The sequence below is a fragment of the Diabrotica virgifera genome, chromosome 8 (genome assembly GCF_917563875.1).
Source record: "Diabrotica virgifera virgifera chromosome 8, PGI_DIABVI_V3a".
Classification (NCBI taxonomy): domain Eukaryota; kingdom Metazoa; phylum Arthropoda; class Insecta; order Coleoptera; family Chrysomelidae; genus Diabrotica; species Diabrotica virgifera.
In genome coordinates this window covers 90,614,557-90,639,241 of record NC_065450.1, presented here as the reverse complement: position 1 = coordinate 90,639,241, position 24,685 = coordinate 90,614,557, and the positions used below count along the sequence as shown (strand labels likewise).

Genomic DNA, 24,685 nt, shown 5'->3' with positions numbered 1-24,685 from the left:
AATGAAGTTTGGACATGCTTGTTTCCCTCTATATCTATCAAGAATTAAAGTTTTTGATTCAAATCTTTGTACTGAATGTCAGAAGGTGGGTGATTTGAATCACACTTTCTTTGAGTGCACAAAATACATTCCATACAAGGCATACAACTATAATTTAATCGAAGATTTAATAAAATGTAATGTTTTTCCACCTTTCAATGTATCCCATCTATTGTCTCTGAACAGCAAAAATATACAGGGTGTCCAGAAACTCTACCGACAAACGAAGACAGGAGATTCCTCAGATAATTTTAGGACAATTTAACCCAATTCACCTAGTCCGAAAATGCTTCCTAAGGAAGCTACAGCTCTTTGAAGATGGCGTCATGTAATTAGTTTTTCTTAAATACCTCCAGAACGCTTCTATTTAGAAAAACGAAAATTGGTGTACACATTTACTTTCCAGAAATAAATCGATTCCATCCATTACGAATTTCAAGTACCGGTCATAGGCGTCCTTTTTGGGTAGGGCAACGGTTATTTTATCGCCTAACTTTTTTGTCTTTAATTTTTAAGCATTTTTGACTCTGAATTATTAAATTGTGAGGTATTCTAGTACTAAAAGGTACTCTTACTTTAAGTCGATAGGATACACCGTTTTCTAGAAAAATCGATTTGAAAATTTTTCGTTCTTTGAATTTCAAAAAAGAAGATTCACAAAAAATTATTTAGAAATATGAAAACTGGTACATTTATTTATATTCCAGAGATTAATCCATTTCATTAATGGCGAATTTCTAGTTCCGGTCATAGGCGTCCGTTTTGGGTAGGTCAACAGTCATTTTATAGCATAACTTTATTATCTTTAATTTTTAAGTATTTTTGACACTACATTATTCAATTATGAGATATTCGAGTACTAAAAGTTACTCTTGCTTTAAGTTGGTAAAAGACATCGTTTTTTTTTTAAATTTTTTCAACTTTTTTTTTCATATTCCCAAAACCAAAAACTTTCAAATCGATTTTTATAGAAAACGGTATGTCCTACCGACTTAAAGTAAGAGTACCTTTTAGTACTAGAATACCTCACAATTTAATAATCCAGTATCAAAAATGCTTAAAAGTTAAAGACAAAAAAGTTATGCGATAAAATAACCGTTGCCCCACCCAAAACGGACGCCTATGACCGGTACTAGAAATTCGCAATGGATGGAATCGACTCATTTCTGGAAAGTAAATATGTATACAAATTTTCGTTTTTCTAAATAGAAGCGTTCTGGAGGTATTTAAGAAAAACTAATTACATGGCGCCATCTTCAAAGAGCTCTAGCTCCCTTAGGAAGCATTTTCGGACTAGGTGAATTGGGTTAAATTGTCTTAAAATTATCTGAGGAATCTCCTGTCTTCGTTTGTCGGTAGAGTTTCTGGACACCCTGTATATAATTATTGTTTAATGAAATTTACCTGTGAGACTAAAATTAACCTCTAAACTTTTAATCCTGATAATTTGATATATTATGTACATATGAAAAAAGAAGAAGAAGAAAATGTATAATGGAAAAATGTGGTGAGTAACTTGGACAGTCCATAGCGGCCAGCTTTTGAACTGAGTAGAGAGCTGTAGAAGAGTTTGCTACGGAACTCTAAGGACCTCATTGCCTTCTTTATGTATGAATGGAAAACAAAAAAGTTGTGACTGGCTAATTGACACCCAAGTCTATGTAATAAAAAAAAAACATTAATTCGATACTTTTGTAACGTGACCATGCAATGAAGTGTTTGATAACTTAATTTCTAATTTTAGTACACGTCCGCGTTGTTTTTATTTTTTTAATGTAATTTACAGGTTTTAACAATTAACAATTATTTTTGCAGGTTTTAAAAAATTGGAAATGGATCTTATTATGGTAATAGTCATAATTATATTACTCTACATACTACTAGTGTACTTAACTACTTCCCACTACAACTACGATACTGCCGCAATTACTCCTTCTCCAACTTTAAGGAGTACTGGTACAACAGCCAACAGTACTCCAACAGCCCTTGAACCAGTACGAAAAGATCCAGAAATCTTAACAAAACTAATGAGTAGTTTATACATTTATACATATTTTTACCCAAACTTGACCGATGATGTATTTGAAGTAGAAAGTCTGAGAGAAGAGTCCCCGCAATATCAACTTATCAACAGCATATTTTGTCAAACTACAAATTTTTACAAATTTAACATAAATTTGACTGATTTCCAATTAGAAAGCCTGAGAGAAGAGTCTTTGGAATATCAAATTATAAATAGGAGATTTTTGCAATCTACTAGAAACAGAAGTTTTTTAAATTACATAGTATCGAGAAAATACACAATCCTTATCTTCTACTACAATATGGACTAAAAAAAAATGAATATGATCGCAGAGGAATCGTTTACGAAGAAACATTACTGTTCCACGGAACTAAGAAAGACAATATTGACGATATTTGCCGAAATAATTTTAACTGGAGATTAACAGGTACGTAAAGATATTTAGAATATTTCTTCCAAAAACGTTTAACTTTCTCTTTGTGTTTTCTGTTATTACCATTACCTCGTTTCAACAAGATATTCATATTTTGTCCAAATATATTGCTATTATTCGGCATGCTCAAATCTGAGAAAGAGAACTTTATTATAATTTAACGTGGTCACGTCCAACAATTAAACGTGATTAAACAAACGACGTCTCCAATGACAATATAAGCCTTCAACGTGAAAGTAAATACAAGTAAATAAATAATGGCTCTTAGCTCGGTTACTGCAATAGCCACCAGAGGGCGTATTGCTTAGGACGAGATGCCAATAGTAAGTAAAAATATGGCTCTATGCTCTACTTGGGGTGTCATACAAGATTGTGGAAATAGCAACCACTTCCCAACCTTTGTCAAAATAAACAACTGTGAGCTTAACAAAAATGATAGCATCTGTACACAAACATACAAACTGAAAAATATCAAAAGAGCAAACTGGTATACCTTCCACACTGGAATGATAACGGGAATGCTTGATTTACCGGTAAACTCCAATTACAATGAGTTTCTGAGTGTAGTTAATCAAGTAGCAGATAACTCAATCCACTATAAAAACTGTAGAACACAGGTTAAACTGTAAAGCCCGTGGTGAGGAAGAATGTTCATTTTCAATTTCGTTGCAACCCGAAATTGCAGTTATATCCTAGTTCAATCAGAGAGTACAGCAAGCATCTCTACCGGTTTCGGGGCTTCTTAGCCCCCCATCAGGAGATCGAGATACATAATACTATAATACTCTTCTCTCTGACGGAACTAGGATAATACTCCGGGTGCAGTCAAGGATTGCAACGAACGAAATGGCAGGGATTCTCTAGCGACACCTGCTAGAAAAAAGTTTTTAATCTAATAGCACATAAAATGATATTTAAAATATCATTTTATACAGTGATGAGCGCGCTAATAACCGGCAGAATAACGCGAAAGATGGAAAACATAATATTAAGTTGTGAGATAAAAAGAAATAAAACTAGTGGAGGTGGGAGATTTAGCGATAAAAACCTAGGTATACATTTACATTCTACTTATTATTTTCCTCCTTTAGACGTATCGGACGAGTTTGGCAACTGCCACTGTGACAGTGACAGTTTTAGTTGACACTCCTCTGATACGTCTAAAGGTGGGAAACAATAAATATAATGCAAGTGTATAGGTTTTTATCGCTAAATCTCCCACCTCCACTAATTTCATTTCTTTTTATCTCACAACTCAATATGTTTTCCATCTTTTGCGTTATTTTGCCGTTTATTAGCGCGCTCATCACTGTATACTACCAGATTAAAAGAATGGATAAAAATATAAAAATAAAAAAAATATTTTATTTTAGGTACCGCTTTTGGTTCCAGAGTCGGACAAGGTGTAAATTTCGCATCAGAAGCTTACTTTTCAACACATTACTGTGACGATGGATATAACAAAGTGATGATAATAGCTAATGTTTTAATTGGTAACAGCTGTAGGGGAAATAGTGACATGGCTATACCACCGATTAATTGTGATACCAGCACGAACGACAATCAGAACGTATTCGTTAAATACGACGATAATACTTTCTATCCATCTTTTATTATTCATTTTGGAGGAATAGACTACAAGAACAAGAATCGAACAAGTGTCACTACTAGAAGTTTTTAATAATCTTCTATTTATATACATACACAATCTACATTCGTCCGTATACTGCGAAAACCAGGTAAATGTAGAAATACCGAAATCGAGAAAAAACGTTTTTAAAGTTTATTGCTTTATTTTAAATTAGGCGGACCAGTTGTGTTTGATATTCGATATGCTAATGAAAGATGCATATATCAGAAATAACATTCTATCATTAGTTTGAAAAAGTGAAGAGACCTAGCTGATTAAACCTAAATTTAAGATCAGTTATCAGCTTTTTACTGAATATGGTAGATATACAGCGGTAGAAATATATTGTTTTCCGACAAATATATATGTGCTCTTAGTTGGTTTTACATGCAACAGAACTTTGATTTTATGGAAGTAAGTAGCGATATATTGTTTTATTTGAAAATGAAAAGTTGGTTAGGGGCCGGTTGTTCGAACGCTAATCAACATTGATCACTATCAAAATACTTAATTACTGTCACAACTGTCAATGTCAACTTTGGTTGGGTTGCCGAAAACATAATTATTGATGACAATTATGAAATTAGTTAATCAATTATGTTAATAATTGTTATGTTAATTGACTAACTAATCTCATAATTATAATTAACTATGTTTTCAGCAACCCAACCAAAGTTGACATTGACAGTAATTAAATATTTGATAGTGATCAATGTTGATTAGCGTTCGAACAACCGGCCCTAAGTGTAACTTATTTGTTTATTATATAAATTATCTGCTGAATGGTAAATTGTATCATTTATTGAGTTTTACCTGTATGTAGAACGTAAAAAGCTGAGAATTTTGGTATACTTAGCTCAATATTTTAAAATTTATCATTTACCTGGTTTTCGCAGTATACCGACGAATATATCAATAGAATCTTACATATTTCAGCATAAACCTGATTTTGCCGAAATCCTTCATTTTCGCATATTTCATACAGCTCAATAGATAAAAACCGACTTTATTCAGTCGTGTTTCGTTTGTGGTCATCTGAGTAGATGGCACTTTTGCAACTATCCACTGTTAGTGGAAAATATCAAGACATGTTTATCTTTCTGTTTCTATCTACCCGGATTTCTGACGATGCAGGGTTATGCTAAAACATGTAAGATCCTATTGATACCAATGCATATACAAAGGGTTTAACGAATTGTGCTCTTGCGCCATATGTTTTCTTTTAATTGGATCAAAGCGTTGGCAAAGCTTTTGTCGAAATCCAATTTCACACATATTTCATACAGCTCAAAAGACAGAAGCTGACTTTATCGAGTCGTGTTTCATTTATGGCCATCAGAGTAGATGGTTCTTTTGTAGCTATCCACTGGTAGTGGGAAATATCTAGAGATATTCTTCAACCTTTCTATTTATGAATTTACATCTACCAGGATCTCTGACAATGCAGGGTTATCCTGAATATGTAAGGTCCTATTGATATCAATTCATATACAGAGTATTTCGAACTTTCTGTTTATGAATGTGTATCTGCCCGAATCTCTGACGATGCAGCGTTATGCTGAAACATGTAAGGTCCTATTGATACCAATTCATATACAGAGGGTTTAACGAATTGTGCTGTTGCGCAAGACATTTGGTTTCAATTGCATCAAAGCGTTGGCAAAGCTTTTGCCGAAATCCTTTATTCTTGTATATTTCTTATATCTCAAAAGTTAGACACCGACTTTATCGAGTCGAGTTTCGTTTATGGTCGTCAAAGCAGATGACACTTTTGTAGCTATCCACTGGTAGTGGGAAATATCTAGAGACATTATTCGAACTTTCTGTTTATGAATTTGTAGGTAACTGCGCGGATCTCTGACGATGCTGGGTTATGCTGAAACATGTAAGATCCTATTGATACCAATTCATATACAGACGGTATAACGAATGGTGTTCTTGCGCCATATGCTTTGTTTTAATTGCATCAAATCTTTGGCAAAACTTTTGCCACAATCTGATTTCTTGCATATTTCATACAGCTCAACAAATAGAAACCGACTTTATCGACTCGTGTTTCGTTTAAGGCCATCAGAGTAGACAGCCCTTTTGTAGCTATCCACTGGTAGTGGGAAATATCTAGAGACATTTTTCGAACTTTCTGTTTATGAATTTGTAGGTATCTGCGCGGATCTCTGACGATGTAGGTTTATGCTGAAACGTATAAAAACCTATTGATATCAAAGATGTTTTAACGAATTTTGCGCAAGATATGTGGTTTCAATTGCATCTAAGCGTTGGCAAAGCTTTTGCCAAAATTTGAGTTCTCGCATATTTCATACAGCTCAAAAGTTAGACACCGACTTTATCGAGTCGTGTTTCGTTTATGGCTATCAGAGTAGATGGCCCATAGCAATCCACTGGTATTGGGAAATATCTAGAGATATTCTTCAACCTTTCTATTTATGAATTTACATCTATCAGGATCTCTGACAATGCAGGGTTATCCTGAATATGTAAGATCCTATTGATATCAACTCATATACAGAATACTTCGAACTTTCTGTTTATGGATGTGTATCTGCCCGGATCTCTGACGATGCAGGGTTATGCTGAAACATGTAAGATTCTATTGATACCAATTCATATACAGATGGTTTAACGAAATTGCGCTCTTGCGCGGTATGTTTCGTTTTAATTGCAGTAAAGCGTTGTCACAGCTTTTGCTGAAATCCTTTATTCTCGCATGGGTATTTTACACAGCTCAAAAGATAGAAACCGACTTTATCGACTGGTGTTTCGTTTAAAGCCATCAGAGTAGATGGCTTTTTTGTAGCTATCCACTGGTAGTGGGAAATATCAAGAGACATTCTTCGAACTTTCTGTTGATGAATCTGCTCGGATCTCTGACGATGCAGGGTTATGCTGAAAGATGTAAGATCCTACTGATACCAATTCATATACAGAGGGTTTAACCAATTGAGGTCTTGCGCCGTATGTTGGGTTTTAATTGCTTTAAAGCGATGGTAAAGCTTTTGCTGAAATCCTTCATTCTCGCATATTTCATACAGCTCAAAAGATAGAAACTGATTTTTTCGGGTTCTGTTTCGTTTATGGCCATCAGATTAGATGGTACTTTTTTAGCTATCCACTGGTAGTGGGAAATATCAAGAGACATTATTCGAACTTTCTGTTTATGAATTTGTTTCTGGGCGTATCTCTGACCCTGCAGGGTTATCCTGAATATGTAAGATCCTATTGATATCAACTCATATATAGAAAATAATATTTCGAACTTTCTGTTTATGAATGTGTATCTGCCCGGATACCTGACGATGCAGGGTTATGCTGAAACTTGTAAGATCCTATTGATACCAATTCATATACAGAGTGTTTAACGAATGGTGCTTTTGCCAAAATCCGATTTCTTGCATATTTTTTACAGCTCAAAAAATAGAAACCGACTTTATCGACTCGTGTTTCGTTTAAGGCCATCAGAGTAAATGGCCCTTTTGTAGCTATCACTATTCCCACTAGCATGGTAGTGGGAAATATCTAGAGACATTCTTCGAACTTTCTGTTTATGAATTTGTAAGTATCTGCGCGGATCTCTGACGATGTAGGTTTATGCTGAAACGTATAAAAACCTATTGATATCAAAGATGTTTTAACGAATTTTGAGCAAGATATGTGGTTTCAATTGCATCTAAGCGATGTCAAAGCATTTGCCAAAATTTGAGTTCTCGCATATTTCATACAGCTCAAAAGTTAGGCATCGACTTTATCGAATCGTGTTTCGTTTATAGCTATCAGAGTAAATGGCCCATAGCTATCCACTGGTATTGGGAAATATCTAGAGATATTCTTCAACCTTTCTATTTATGAATTTACATCTACCAGGATCTCTGACAATGCAGTGTTATCCTGAATATGTAAGATCCTATTGATATCAACTCATATACAGAATACTTCGAACTTTCTGTTTATGGATGTGTATCTGCCCGGATCTCTGACGATGCAGGATTATGCTGAAACATGTAAGATCCTACTGATACCAATTAATATACGGAGGGTTTAACCAATTGAGGTCTTGGGGCGTATGTTGGGTTTTAATTACATTAAAGCGATGTCAAAGCTTTTGCTGAAATCCTTCATTCTCGCATATTTCATACAGCTCAAAAGATAGAAACTGATTTTTTCGGGTTCTGTTTCGTTTATGGCCATCAGATTAGATGGTACTTTTGTAGCTATCCACTGGTAGTGAGAAATATCAAGAGACATTCTTCGAACTTTCTGTTTATGAATTTGTATCTGGGCAGATCTCTGACCATGCAGGGTTATCCTGAATATGTAAGATCCTATTGATATCAACTCATATATAGAAAATAATATTTCGAACTTTCTGTTTATGAATGTGTATCTGCCCGGATACCTGACGATGCAGGGTTATGCTGAAACTTGTAAGATCCTATTGATACCAATTCATATACAGAGTGTTTAACGAATGGTGCTTTTGCCAAAATCCGATTTCTTGCATATTTCTTACAGCTCAAAAAATAGAAACCGACTTTATCGACTCGTGTTTCGTTTAAGGCCATCAGAGTAAATGGCCCTTTTGTAGCTATCACTATTCCCACTAGCATGGTAGTGGGAAATATCTAGAGACATTCTTCGAACTTTCTGTTTATGAATTTGTAGGTATCTGCGCGCATCTCTGACGATGAAGGGTTATGCTGAAACATGTAAGATCCTATTGATAAGAATTCATATACAGAGGGTTTAACTAATTGAGCTCTTGCGCAAGATATTTGGTTTGAATTGCATCAAAGCGTTGGCAAAGCTTTTGTCGAAATCTTTTATTCTTGTATATATTTCATATAGCTCAAAATATAGAAGCCGACTTTATCGAGTCGTGTTTCGTTTATGGCCATCAGAGTAGATGGCATTTTTGTAGCTATCCACTGGTAGTGAGAAATATCAAGAGATATTCTTCGAATTTTCTGTTTATAAATTTATATCTACCAGGATCTCTGGCATTGCAGGGTTATCCTGAATATGTAATATCCTATTGATATCAACTCATATGCAGAATATTTCGAACTTTCTGTTTATGAATGTGTATCTGCCGGGACCTCTGACGATGTAGGGTTATGCCGAAACATGTAAGATCCTACTGATACCAATTCATATACAGAGGCTTTAACGAGTTGTGCTCTTCATATGCTGCATTCTCTCATATTTCATACAGCTCAAAAGATCGAAACAGACTTATTATACTTTTGTTTCGTTTAAGGCTCTCAGAGTAGATGCCCTTTTGTAGCTATTCACTGGCAGTGGGAAATATCAAGAGACATTCTTCGAACTTTCTGTTTATAAATTTGTATCTGCCCCGATCTCTGACGATGCAGGGTTATGCTGTTATGCTGAGTTTAACGAGTTGTGTTCTTGCGCAAGATATTTGGTTTCAATTGCATCAAAGCGTTGGCAAAGCTTTTGCCGAAATCCTTTATTCTTGTATATTTCATATAGCTCATAACATAGAAACCGACTTTATCGAGTCGTGTTTCGTTTATGGTCGTTAGAGTAGATGGCAGCTTTGTAGCTATACACTGGTAGTGAGAAATATCAAGAGATATTCGTCGAATTTTCTGTTTGTAAATTTAGATCTTCCAGAATTTCTGACCGTGCAGGGTTGTCCTGAATATGTAAGATCCTATTGATAAAGTCCTTTTCATGAGCATTTTTCAGTGCGTCGCAGTTTTTCGATGTCTTTCTAACGCATTAAATTGTATGTGACAGAAAAAAGGCACGTCTGTGATTACAGACATTTATAACATTTATTTTAGTTATTCTAGTTGTCGATAGATGGCGCTGTAATCGAAGAAAAAATTATTTACGAATTATATAATATATCTACGCATATAATCTGTACAATTTCTAAGACTATTAGAAAAGGCGAAAACGACGGGATCGTCGTGAGACACCCCAGAATAAGGTTCAAGAAGTCGCCCACGCGAAAAGTGGTCAATTTTTTTTAACAATTTCTTTTAATCAAATTGCAAAAATCAATGTTTTCGGCTCGGAGATTTTTTTTAGATTTTTCGGACCCTTCCGGACAGAAAAGGTTTCTTATAATGTTTCTCTAAAGTTGATCGTGTTCGAGTTATAATCAATTTAAAATTTGAAAAACGCGAAAATGGCTATTTTTAAGACTTAATAACTCGGTTAAAAATGATTATTATGAAAGTCAGAAAGTGACTAAATCAAATTTAAAGGCCCCCTTCATGATCCTGAAGAAATTTGTGTCATTAATTTAATACTAAGCTGCTATTTTTAATTATTAATAATGAGTGGTAAGATAGTATTGACGCGGCTGTAAATGTGAGTGCGAGTGAGATGTGCCATTGGATTGCCTGAATGGCATCTCTTTCGCACTCATCATGGACGGCCGCCTAATACGTGCATGGCGCTCATTATTTTTACTTAAACATAACAGCTTATTAATCAAATAATGACAAAAATTTCTTCAGGATCTTGTAGGGGGGCTTTAAACTTTGATTTAGTTACTTTCTGACTTTCATAGTAATAACTTTTAACCGAGTTTTTTATAAACCTTGAAAATCGCCATTTTTCGTTTTTTTCAATTTTAAAATGCTTTTACCTCGAAAACGATTAACTTTAGAGAAAAATTATAAGAGACGTTTTGTATCCAGAATGTTCCAAAAAACCTAAAAAAAATTTGTTCCGGCCAAAAATATTAATTTTTACAATTTGATTAAAAAAGATTGTTAAAAAAATTTGGACCACTTTTCGCGTGGGCGACTTCTTGAATCTTATTCTGGAACGTCTCACGAATGTGATTATGGAAAGAAATCTCATTGGAATATTTTCTCCAAAGAACCCGACGTTTTCGCCTTGTCTATATGCAAATCAAAGAAAATACCATTTTATAAATGCAATAAACAGCATTGATTTGTTTTTATGCCAGATTGCAAATAAAATGTAACAACTGTCAGATTTAACTAAAATGTCATGTTAGAATAAATGTCATAAATGTGTATTATCACGGACTTACCTTTTTTTCTATCATTTGTGACGCACTGAAAAATGCTCATGAAAACGACTCTAACCAATAATTCATACACAGAGGGTTTAACGTATTATGTATTATGTTTTATTTTAAATATATATGTATATATGTATATGGTGCAAATGAAAGGCATATTGATACAGGGTGTTCAAAAAAAAATTTAATCAAATTACCTACTTGACGCAAAAAGAAAAATGTATGTAATTTATTTAATTCAAAATATATTTTACTGCTCTCAGAAAACAGAAACAAATATTTATTTGACAAATAAACATTGCTTTTCGCTTATATTAAACGTTAAAAGTGTCAAGAGGCAAGTGGGTGGCAGCTTGAACATTGAATTTAAGCGGAAAGCAATGTTTATTTGCTAAATAAACAATTTTTTCTGTTTTTAAGGGCAGTAAAATGTATTTTGAACTAAATAAATTACATACATTCTTTTTTGTGTCAATTAATTTAAGTAAAATAAAATTTTTTGGGCACCCTGTATAAATAATTATATTAATTCAAAGTTGTATTTCCGAAGAAAAATAAAACTTTTAATGAGACCACGTTTCTGGTAACGCTTACATGGTGTCTATTACTTGCAAACCAAACGAATGTTGGATTAAAGAAGACTAAGGGGAAATGTATAATTTGCGTCTCATTTCCCGTCTATCCAACGTGGCAAAATTCCAACGAAAACATGGTGTCGATACTCAGATAGGAGTAAGATTAATATAAAAGAATTTCGCCGCGAAACGAAACGAAGGGACGTATTATATTTTAGTTTGTTCGGAGTGCGCCATAAATAATCTTACTAGTTTCATTAGAAATCATCAGAGATTGTATACAGTGAGCACGTAAAGGTTGGAATAATTTCATTTTCTCGAGAATGGACGATTTTGGAAAAAAATCCCGAAGCAGGTCAATTTTTATTTTTAAATTACGACTTTCTGGTATTTATATAATACTAGTGACGTCACCCATTTGGGCGTTATGAAGTCATCGATAATTTTTTTAAAAGGGAATAGGGATCGTATGATAGCTCATTTAAAAGGTAATTCAATTCTCTATTCAGTAATATAAACATTAACATAACTATTTATACAGGGTGTCGAAAAAAATTTTTTTGAATTCAATTTATTGACATAAAAAGAAGAATATGTGTAATTGATTTAATTCAAAATACATTTTACTGCTCTCAGAAAACAGAAAAAAATGTTTTTTTGAAAAAAAAAAATCATTGCTTTTCGCTTAAATTAAATGCTCAAATTGTCAAGCGGTAAGTGGGTGGCTGCTTTAATATCTATTGAATTTGCAAAAAACAATATTTATTTGTCAAATAAACTTTTTTCCTTTTTTCTGATAGCAGTAAAATGTATTTTGAATTAAATAAATTACACAGATTCTTCTTTTTATGTCAATAAGTTTAATTAAAAAAATTTTTTTTTGGACACCCTGTATAAATAATTATGTTAATGTTTATATTGCTAAATAGAGAATTGAATTACCTGTCAAATGAGCTATGACACGACTCCTATTCTCATTTAAAAAAAATCATCGATGACGTCACCACGCCCAAATGGGTGACGTCACTAGTATGATATATATGCCAAAAAGTCGTAATTTAAAAATAAAAATCGACCTGTTTCGGGATTTTTTTCCAAAATTGTCCATTCTCGAGAAAATGAATTTATTCCAACCTTTACGTGCTCACTGTATATTATATGGATATCTCTATATGTCTAATGATCATATTTAGTTTATATTACTGAATAGAGGATTAAATAGGCTTTCAAATGAACTAGCACGCGACCCCTAATCTTATTTAAAAAAAACTTCGATTACGTCATCACGCTTAGATGGACGGCGTCACTAGTATGATATGTATGTGCCAAAAATCAAAACTTAAAAATAAAAATCTACCTGTTTTGGGATTTATTTCCAAAATCGTCCATTAACGAGAAAATGAATTGATTTCTTTCATTTGCACCATACATAATATATGCATCTTTCAAACCAAACCTTTCTTTGAGTTCGCCATAGTTTAAAGATACCTCCGTGAGTATTACCTTACACATAGAACTTTATTTATTCGTTGACCAGTAGTTACACATTAAAGCGACTTCTAGTTACTGATGTATAAATGGTTGGCGTTTAAAATACGCTAAATAGATAACCAATCAATGATGCGGATAAAGATAATTTGACGCAAAACTTGATCGTGACAGTACTTTCACAATGTCAACGGGTAAAATAACAACTGTCATTTTAGGGTAGTATTTTCCGTTATTATATAGTGAAAAGTTTATTTTATATTAATTTAATATTGCATTAAAATATTTTAAATATTAATATTCTGGAAAGTATTTGTGTAAATATATTTATATACACATATAAATATTCTGGCAACTGTCAGACTTAACTAAAATGATTCAATGATTCGCGACATACTTAAAATCCTATATGACGTCAAAATTAATGACGCACTAAAAAGAAGGGCTTGGTTTGAACGTTATATAGTAGTATTAGTGTATGTAATAATAATGTTTTTAATGTAGCGTAGATTGTAAATAAAGGGGTTTGTTTGGTTTCTTAAATTTTTTCTAACCACGACCTGAAACTTAAACCTTTTAGCCCAGTAAATTAATGGGAAATACGGTGATACCGTGTAATTTTCAGGGGCAACTCCGAATTGCATGAAAATTTGGATTTAGGTTCTACTTACCCTCCCTTCAAAGTTGAAATTGTGCCGTTGGTTGCTTTTACTTGGAGATGATAGTCACCCCTTCTTGGGCGTGAAAAAACATACGTTCAAGATAAGACCTGAAATGTATAAATTGACTGATTTTAAGCAACTTTTGTTCTATAGAATTTTTCATGTAAGTCAATACTTTTCGAGTTATTTACTATTGAAAATGTTTATTTTTCGACAAAAAACTACGTTTTCAGACGGTTTCTCGCAAATAACTCAAAAAGTAAATATTTGATAGAAAAAATATTGTTAGTAAAAGTGTAGCTTATAAAAAACCGAAAAAAATTGTGTATCAGTGAAGTCTATCAATCGAGTAAAAACAAAGTTATAGCTCATGAAAAATACGTTCTTATTCATCTAATTCCAAATCGAATATTTCTAGGTGAAATCACCGAAAAGTTAAGCACTTTTCGGGAAAAACCAATTCAAACTTTTTTAAAGTGTTTATAAAAAGCTTTATTTTAATTGTTTATAAAAGTTACTAGCATTAAAAATAAACAAGTTACGTTCAAAATAAAAGTTGATCCTCTTTTTTTGATAAAACAATCATGAAAATCTCCCAGTGTTTAGCTCCCCAAATGAAATTTATCCCTACCGTTTACAAACAATTTACTTATCTATTTTTTATATGATCTGTCAGTCTCACCGGTTTAAAGTGCTTATTTTTGAAAGGATTATAGCTGAAAAAGAACGGGTGTATGCAAATTTTGAACATCGATATCTTAACCAATTTTTGTCTTACGGAAAACAAAATGAAACTAGCATAATATGTATAATAACAAAACCTACATTTTTTACTGTTTGAGATTTTTCTTATCACTAATACTTTTTAATTTATTTTGAAAAAAGGAAATTTTTCAAAAATAAGCGCTTCAAACCAATCAAACTTACAGATGATATAAACATTACACATACAGTTAAAATAAACGGTAAAGCGGTAACGATTAATTTTATTTAGGGTGCTAAATAGAGGGAGGTTTTCACGATTTTTTTTAACAAAAAAAGGGGCAAACTATTTTTTTCAGTGTAACTCGTTTATTTTTGTTGCTAGAAACTTTTGTAAAAAACAAATATAAAGCTTTTTTTAGATACTTTAAAAATGTTAATCAGCTTTTCCCGAAAAGTGCTTAATTTTTCGGTGATTTTGCGTTGAATTATTCGATTTGGAATTAGACGAATAAGAACATATTTTTCATGAGCTACAACTTTGCTTTTACCCAAATTACAGACTTTACTGATACACTATTTTTTTCGTTTTTTTATAAGCTACACTTTTTCTAAGAATATTTTCTTCGCTAAAATATTTACTTTTGGAGTTATTTGCGAAAAACTGTCTGAAAACGTAGTTTTTTTTTTGTCGAAAAATCAACATTTTCAATTGCGAATAACTCAAAAAATATTAACTTATGTAATAAACTTTATAGAACGAAAGTTGTTTATAATCTGTCAATTTATCAATTTCCGGGCTTATTTATCACACGCGTGTATTTTAAACACGCGTTTATCACCCCCCGAGAAGGGGTGACTGTCATCCCCAAGTAAAAGCAACCAATGGCACAAATTCAACTTTGAAGTGGAGGGTAAGTAGAACCTAAATCCAAATTTTCATGCAATTCGGAGTTGCCCCTGAAAATTACACTCTAAAACGGTCATTTATTGGGCTATTTTCCTCGTTGCGCTGCTCGTACTCGCTTGTTGACCTTTTTTGGTTCTTGCTTAACTTCATCATGCGTTAACTGATTATTTTATAAGACATTTTCTATCAGTCCAACTTTATTGATATGGATATGTCCTTTGAGGCAACTAGTGCGGCAGATTCGTGCAAATATTATAAGAATTGTGCATTTAATGATAGATGCATATAATTTGGACCACATAATATACTACATATATAAAGGTTCAAATTTAGATATGAGGCCATCTCAGACTTTACCTTTTACAAAAATGGCGGGCATTCAAAATGGCGACGATAGATATGTGACTTATAATAGCACGATAACTTTTAAACTAAAAGTCCGACTTCAACCAAATTTGGTATATGGGTTCTTTTTTGATGTATAAGATGGAGTTCCTGAACCGGAAGAATCGGTTTACCAGAAGTTGCGCTTTTCCTGATTTTTATGTAAAAATATGTTGTTTTTTTTTTCAATTCTTTCACCCTGTATATACTAATTTTTCAAAAACGTAATCCCGGCATTGAAAAGAGCGTAAAAATATGTTTTAACAAATATTTTGACTTTTTAGTTATGTTAATTATCATGTAATAAATGCATAACTTATCTTCACGTGTACATACCTATGTGCGGCAGATTCGTGCAAATATAAGAATTATTATGCATTTAATGGTAGAAGCATATAATTTGGACCACATATACTACATATATAAAGGTTCAAATTGAGATATAAGGCCATCTCAGTTTTTGTTCCTTTTACAAAAATGGCGGGCAGTCAAAATGGCGACTATTCATATGTGACTAATAGCACGATAACTTTTGAACGAAAAGTCCGATTTCAACCAAATTTGGTATATAGGTTATTTTTTTGATGTATAAGATCGAGCTCTTGAACCGGAAGAATCGGTTTACCAGAAGTTGTGTTTTTCGTGATTTTTTTGTAAAACTATGTTGTTTGTTTTTTCTGCTTCCACCCTGTATATATTAATTTTTCAAAAAGGTAATACCGGCTGTGGAAAGAGCGGAAAATATTTTTAGGAAATATTTTGAACTCTTTAGTTATATTAATTACCATTTATTAAATGCATAACGTATCTTCACATGTAGGTACCTATGTGCGGCAGATTCGTGCAAATAATAATATAAGAATAATTATTGTGCATTTAATGGTAGAAGCATATAATTTGGACCACACATAGTACACATACAAAGATTCAAATTTAGATATGAGGCCATCTCAGATTTTGTCTTTTACAAAAATGGCGGGCATTCAAAATGAATCTGCCGCCCATAGGTACATGTGAACATACGTTATGCATTTACACTGACCGGCACAAAATTCCGCCACCCAAAATTTTTGATTAAGTTTGACAATTTATAACTTTATTATTTGTGCTCCGATTTTCAAGATTCTTGCACCAGTTTGTAGGTACATAATATTGACATCGTTTGGTATTATATCCGGTAATAAGAAATTTTGCGTAGATGGCACTATACGGGGGTGAATGGAAGCATTGTATTTTCTCCTTACTTAAAAAAATTCTGTGGAAAAATAGAATAGGTGATTTTGTTTCATAGTCGTGTCATATTATCCCGGAGGTGTCAACCAAAATTACCAGTTAACTAAAGAAGAAGAAGAAAAAGAAGAAGAAGAAAAAGAAGAAGAATCAAATTGTACAATGTACTAACTCCAAATTGTAAGTGAATAAGGAATTTTTCCCTTATTCCGCGACGATGAGCTAGCCAAATACCCAAGTAGGTGGAGGCCAATAAACTAAAGAAGAAGAAGAAGAATCCCGGAGGTGTCACTAATATTTTGTTTTTTGAATTATTCGAAGGTCTCTTTTCTTGTAAGAGCTGTACCATTTTTTGTAAATAAAAACACTGATTGACTCATAAAATAGAGGTTGGATTGATAAGATTAGAATGGCTCGCATGCAGCCTAGAACTCAATCCTATTGAGTATTTATGGGATGAATTAAAAAAAGCTATTCGGCGTCATCCTATAACTCCAGAAAATTTGGTACAGTTATGACCCTGGTAGAGGAATATCGGGCTATTCGCCAGGTAAGGATCACACATATTTTTTCGATGCCAAACAGATTGCGAGCAGTCGTTGCTGCAAGACTTATACATACCCGCTCTTGAATTTTTTTTGTTTTGTTGTTAATTTTGTTTTGTTTTGTTTTGTTAATTTTAGTGCGTTAGATACTTTTAATTCAAAAAACCTTAAAAACAGTGTTTTTATTCACAGCTCTTACAAAAAAGGAGATATTCGGATAATTCAAAAAACACAGCCTTAGTGATACCCCTAGGAAAATACAAAAGGAGTATCAGACAAAATCAGCCCTCCAATTTTTCCACAGAATTTTTTAAAGTTAGGAGAAAATACAACGCTTCCATTCACCCCCGTATAATGCCATATAAGAATAAATTTTTTGTTATCGGAATAATAACAAACGATATGAAAACATGTAAATACCTACAAACTGATGCAAGAATCTTGAAAATCGGAGTATAAATAAGAAAGTTATAGATTGTCAAACTTAATCAAAAATTTTGGGTGGCGGAATTTTGTGCCGGTGAGTGTATTAAATGGTAATTAACACAACTAAAAAGTTCAAAATATTTCCTAAAAAATATTTTTACACTCAATGGCGGTATTACCTTTTTGAAAAATTAATATATACAATACAGGGTGAAAGAATTGAAAAAGAAACAACATATTTTTACATACAAAACAGTAAAAACACAACTTCTGGTAAACCGATTCTTCCGGTTCAAGACCTCGATCTTACTCATCAAAAAAGAACCTATATACCAAATTCGGTTAAAATCTGACGTCTCGTTCAAAACTTATCGTGCTATTAGTCACATATGAATAGTCGCCATTTTGACAGCCCGCCATTTTTGTAAAAGGAACAAAAACTGAGATGGCCTTATATCTCAATTAGAACCTTTATATATGTAGTATATGTGGTCTAAATTATATACTTCTATCATTAAATGCACAATTGTTTCACATACGGCTGCACTAAACGGTGTCCTATTAGGGAGACCTGTGATAATTCAGGGATCATTAATATTCATATGTAGTGTCTCGAAGGGTAAGTTCATTTAAAACAGTGTTCTAGCTATAAATTAGAATTTGGAACAAGTTTCCAGAGTTCCTTTACTAATTACTTATCAGCAAATAGTGACTTTCCTTTTCACTTTTTGTTCCTTCCGCAATTCAGAGGAAACTTACGAACCTTTAGTAATTGTAGATAATTATGTATTAGTATTAAATATGGGTGCCTACATTGGATCCGTTTTTCTCCGATCAGATCAGATCCGATATCGGCCGACGTCGGGAGTAGTTTCTCCTATCCTCATCGAGAAGTGTTTGGTTTCATTCCGATTGGTTGCAAGTTGGTTGTAAGCTGGTTGCAAGTTGGTTGCATGTTGGAGTTTGCAAGCTAGCATGTTTAAATATATTCAATGTCATCATCTCCTTAACACATCTTCATCGGAACTCATTGTCGGTGGCCGGTGGTCGGAATAGTTCAGAGAAATAAGGAAAAAAATATCATGTTGGTGACACAACCCCCTCCAGGCCGAAACCAAATTTTTTGAGTAGTGTATATCTATAATAATAGCCTATATGTTTCCTGCACCCGATTTTGATGATATACATAGTTATAAACAAATGAAGATCAAAAGTCGCTAAATTGTCGCTTTTTTCGTCTATTGCCAAAAGACAATTTTAAACAAATTTGGAAGTAAGAAACTCATAAATCATATAAAAAACTTTAATATCGCGTCCGCTGAATATATCTATCCTTATTGGTTGCTTAGAAAATTGCAAAATAATTCATAAATTTTGAGTTTTTATAAATATTTATAACTTATGTAACAATTAACTTAGAACCTTCTTATTACACGGAATGCTGGGACTTCTGGTGCTTAAATGATACACTAAATTTAATAACAATTGGTCAAATAGTTTAAAAGTTATTTAATTGTTTATCCCAAATTCATTTTTTTGCAACACTATAAGTCAGAAAATGATGAAGTTACAGTAATACTTTGGATAGTTTATGAAAGAAGAAGATTTATACTAATAACTTAATTAAAAAAAAATTACAAAAAATAATTCTAAGTATCGCAAAATTATTTTGCAAGAATATGTCGATTTTTTGCTTATAAACAATTAGAACCATTGCCCGTAGAAAAATTATTTTTTCATATTTAGAAAGACTGAATTTTTATACAAATTTAAAAAAAGAAAAAATTGTCCTAGAACAATTAGGGACGAAGTTGCCCCCCCTTTTTTAATTCACAGCAGCTTTCTATATAACAATTACGAAATCAAATCAGTTACATTTGAAAGAACATACTTCAGAGTTTTAATGTACCAGATATAAAAAATATATACTTTCAAACAAATCGTCCACAAAGCTTCAAAATGTGACCCTTAAAATCGGCCGGCCTTGAAACTTGGGAGATCGATGAGAAGGGGGAAGGAACTGTTAGCTGTATCTCTTGTTTTCGACGTTTCTTTTTTTAATTTGTATGTACTTTTTGCGTACAGTACGAGTATGCATTATTTAAATAAATTTATTGTTATATACACCATCAAATTTGTTTAAACAATTTTGAAGTAATTTTAATTACAAAACATAAATATTTATAAATAATTTTTATAATATTTGAAGTAATTTTAATTACAAAACATAAATATTTATAAATAATATAATAATACATAGTTTTTTTATTAAACTTAGTAATAATTTAAAGTATGAAAAACAAATTATCCCATTCAATTGTTTCTTAAAATAGTAGTGGTCTATGGAAATCAGAAAATCTCAAATAAACTAGGATTTATTTTTTTTGAAAAACATGCTATTAGATGAATGAAAAACTGAAGTTACAGAACCACCAAACAAGAGATAAACGTAATTGATTGGGGTTGGAAATTAAGCTAAGAACCATTAGTACCGATCCGATCAACATATCTTCTTTATACCAGATATTTTATTAAAATAAACTATCTGCTCTTGCAAAACTGGTTGCACCGAGTACTTGTTAGTACAGAGATATAAATAGTTTACGGACTTCGATAACCAAAACCTCAATCTTTCTCTATTATCTATTTTGGAGTTACTTTTTTTAATCTGTATGTACTCTTTGAGTACGTTACGGACATGTTTTTTGTTAATAAAGTGCTTATTTAATTAACTATGTAAATTGTGTAAACAATTTTTGGAAATTCTTTTACGATATTTTAGGATAACTTTGTTGGCAATCATAGGAGTGGATCATATGCACTTGACTTTACAATAACTTATAATAAATAGTTAACTGATAATTGATAATTGTTACTTTTTTCATAAAAATACAAGTATTCCTAGATAAATCTCCTTTAATTTTATTTTAATATTCTTGTTATCATACCAAAATATATGAAATATCTTAATTTTTGTTTTTTTGCAATCTTAAAATTATAACTTTCAATGTTGTAAGATACAATTATTACAATATTGTAGAAAATTTCTGAAAATAATTTTGTTCTTTTTATCCTCTCTCTAATTTTGTTACATTTCATTTTTCGTTTATCTAGTAGCATGTTTATCAAGAAATAAAACCTAGTTTATTTGAGATTTTTTATTTTCAATTCAATATTACATATAAGCCAATTTTAGATTTAGGAATAATTGAATAGAATTAGTAGGGTATTATTACTATATAATAATTACAGGGTGTAACAAAAATACAGGTCATAAATTTAATCGCATATTTTGGGACCAAAAATAGTTCGATTGAACCTAACTTACCTTAGTATAAATATGCACATAAAAAACGTTACAGCCCTTTGAAGTTACAAAATGAAAATCGATTTTGTCCAATATATCGAAAATTTCTAGAGATTTTTTATTTAAAATAGACATCAAAGGACATCAAAAGACAGGAGCATCTTACAAAAAAATTATAGTAAAATTTTGACACCTCATAAAAATTTTATGGGGTTTTGTTCCTTTAAACCCCCCAAACTTTTGTGTACGTTCCAATTAAATTATTATTGTGGTACCATTAGTTAAACACAATGTTTTTAAAACTTTTTTGCCTGTCAGTACTTTTTCGAAAAGTCAGTTTTTATTGAGATATTTTGAATATTAGTCAAATCCACCACATATTTGTATTTATGTTGTTCTGAAGCTATTTTCTTGTGGCATTTTTACAATTTTAACTATTTAGAATGGGAAATAAGCCACAATATTATTAAAAAATGATTTTTATTAACGTTTCGACGCCCAAATCGGGTGCCGTTGTCAAAATACAAAATACTATTAATATGAACAAAAATGTTGTTGCTTAGTAAAAAAATTCTTCTAATAATTTATTTAATTTGACTCATTTATATCGGCAATTCAGATACATATGATACATTTTAAAGTAGAAGACTTTAAAATGATATTGCCAATATTTATGAGTTGCGTTCCTGGGACGACTTTACTGAAAGATAGTTCATTCGATTACATGAAATCAACCCCAACTCAAGAATATCCGTCACAAAAAAATCATAGCATGTGATCTGTCTTTAAAAAGACAACCACATGCAACGGTGACATTAAAATTCTCGCGTTAGAGATCTCATAGTAAATCACGAGGGAAAACCAGGAAAAACCTCGTGATACTATCCCGACATCGTAAGTATTTGGTCTTACATTTAATTTACTCTCAAAATTAATACCAAATTCTGACTTTACTATAATTTTGTTTAAATTATAAATAATATCAATAATACATGGGTATATAAGTAATACTAAAATATAAAATATGTACTAACTCGACTATTGACTTACTAATTGTGGTATTTTCTTTCTATTGACTTCCTCTTTCAGTGTGGGTATCCACATCCTACTGCATTCCACCGAGGAATTTGCGACACAATTGGTTTCGTTTAGCATAATTAGAGCCGCTTCTTTGATTTTTCTCTTTTTACTATCTGTTTCTTTCAGGACTATACTTGAATCTCTCCACTGAACTCTATGTTCATTATCCCATGCAGTAGGATGTGGATACCCATACTGAAAGAGGAAGTCAATAGAAAGAAAATACCACAATTAGTAAGTCAATAGTCGAGTTAGTACATATTTTATATTTTAGTATTACTTATATACCCATGTATTATTGATATTATTTATAATTTAAACAAAATTATAGTAAAGTCAGAATTTGGTATTAATTTTGAGAGTAAATTAAATGTAAGACCAAATACTTACGATGTCGGGATAGTATCACGAGGTTTTTCCTGGTTTTCCCTCGTGATTTACTATGAGATCTCTAACGCGAGAATTTTAATGTCACCGTTGCATGTGGTTGTCTTTTTAAAGACAGATCACATGCTATGATTTTTTTGTGACGGATATTCTTGAGTTGGGGTTGATTTCATGTAATCGAATGAACTATCTTTCAGTAAAGTCGTCCCAGGAACGCAACTCATAAATATTGGCAATATCATTTTAAAGTCTTCTACTTTAAAATGTATCATATGTATCTGAATTGCCGATATAAATGAGTCAAATTAAATAAATTATTAGAAGAATTTTTTTACTAAGCAACAACATTTTTGTTCATATTAATAGTATTTTGTATTTTGACAACGGCACCCGATTTGGGCGTCGAAACGTTAATAAAAATCATTTTTTAATAATATTGTGGCTTATTTCCCATTCTAAATAGTTAATATTTGTATTTAAGTACGATTATGGAGACTTGGTAATCGTATGAAAATTTATTTATAATTTACATTTTTAGGTATATTTTTAACCATATTAAAAAAGAAGTAACAACTTCATGAAAGGTGGCTTATCGAAAAAATACTAAAAGACAAAAAAGTTTTAGAATCATTGTGTTTAACTAATGGTACCGTAGTAATAGTTTAATTGGAACGTACACAAACATTTGGGGGATGTAAAGGAACAAAACCGCCATAAAATTTTTATGTAAACATATTAAAAAAGAAAACGCAACTTGATAAAAACTGCCTTATCAAAAAAATACTAAGAGGCAAAATAGTTTTAAAAACAGTGAGTTTAACTAATGGTACCACAATAATAATTTAATTGGAACGTACACAAAAGTTTGGGGGGTTTAAGGGAACAAAACCCTCTTAAAATTTTTATGGGATGCACAAATTTCACTTTAATTTTTCTTTAAGATATTCCTGTCATAAGAATGATATATGTCCATTTTCAATAAAAAATCTCTAATAGTTTTAGATGTATTGGAAAAATCGATTTTCATTTTGTTACTTCAAAGGGCTATAACTTTTTTTATGTGCACATTTGTATTAAGGTAAGTTAGGTCCAATCGATCTATTTTTGGTCCCACAATATGTGAATTAACTTATGACCTGTATTTTTGCTACGCCCTGTATAACTAATATGTACGTTTTACAATAAAAGTTACATCAAATATTATTTAAAGAATTGAAAAAAAAATTGTTTAAACAAATTTGTTGGTGTATATAACAATTAGTCTATTTAAATAACGCATATTCGTAATGTACGTAAAAAGTATATACATATTAAAAAAATAAACAACGAAATAAATAATCGAGAATCAGAGATACAGTTAACAGCTCCTTCCCCCCTCTCATCACTATCCCAAGTTTCAACGCCGGCCGATTTTAAGGGCCACATTTTTAAGCTTTGTGGACGATTTCCTTGAAAGGAAATCTTTTGTATACTTGGTACTTTAAAACTTTGAAGTATTTTCTTTCACATGCGGCTAATTTTATTTCTTAATTGTTATAAACAAAGCTGCTGTGAATTAAAAATAGAAGGGGGTTAACTTCGTCCCTAATTGTCCTAGGACAATTGTTTTTCTTTCTAAATGTGTATAAAAATTCAGTCTTTCAAAATATAGAAAAATAATTTTTGTACAGGTAACGGTTAAAAAGTTATTCTAATTGTTTATAAGCAAAAAATCGACATGTTTTTGCAAAATAATTTTACACTATTTAAAATTATTTTTTGTCATTTTTTTAAATTAAGTTAGTAGCACAAATCTTCTTTCATAAACTGTCAAAAGTGT

At 31.8% G+C, this 24,685-nt stretch overlaps 1 long non-coding RNA gene across 2 annotated transcripts in view; it reads left to right on the top strand.

Moving 5' to 3' along the window:
* Positions 1-13,769, top strand: part of LOC126890818 (uncharacterized) — a 28,289-nt gene extending 14,520 nt beyond the window's left edge. The window contains exons 2-4 of one of the 2 annotated variants that reach the window (XR_007700472.1): positions 1,855-2,489; positions 3,869-5,592; positions 6,626-13,769. This is a non-coding gene — a long non-coding RNA (uncharacterized LOC126890818). Of the gene's footprint in view, positions 1-1,854; positions 2,490-3,868 lie in introns of both variants that reach the window. The other variant, XR_007700471.1, reaches the window with a different exon arrangement.
* Positions 13,770-24,685: the final 10,916 nt, after the last annotated feature.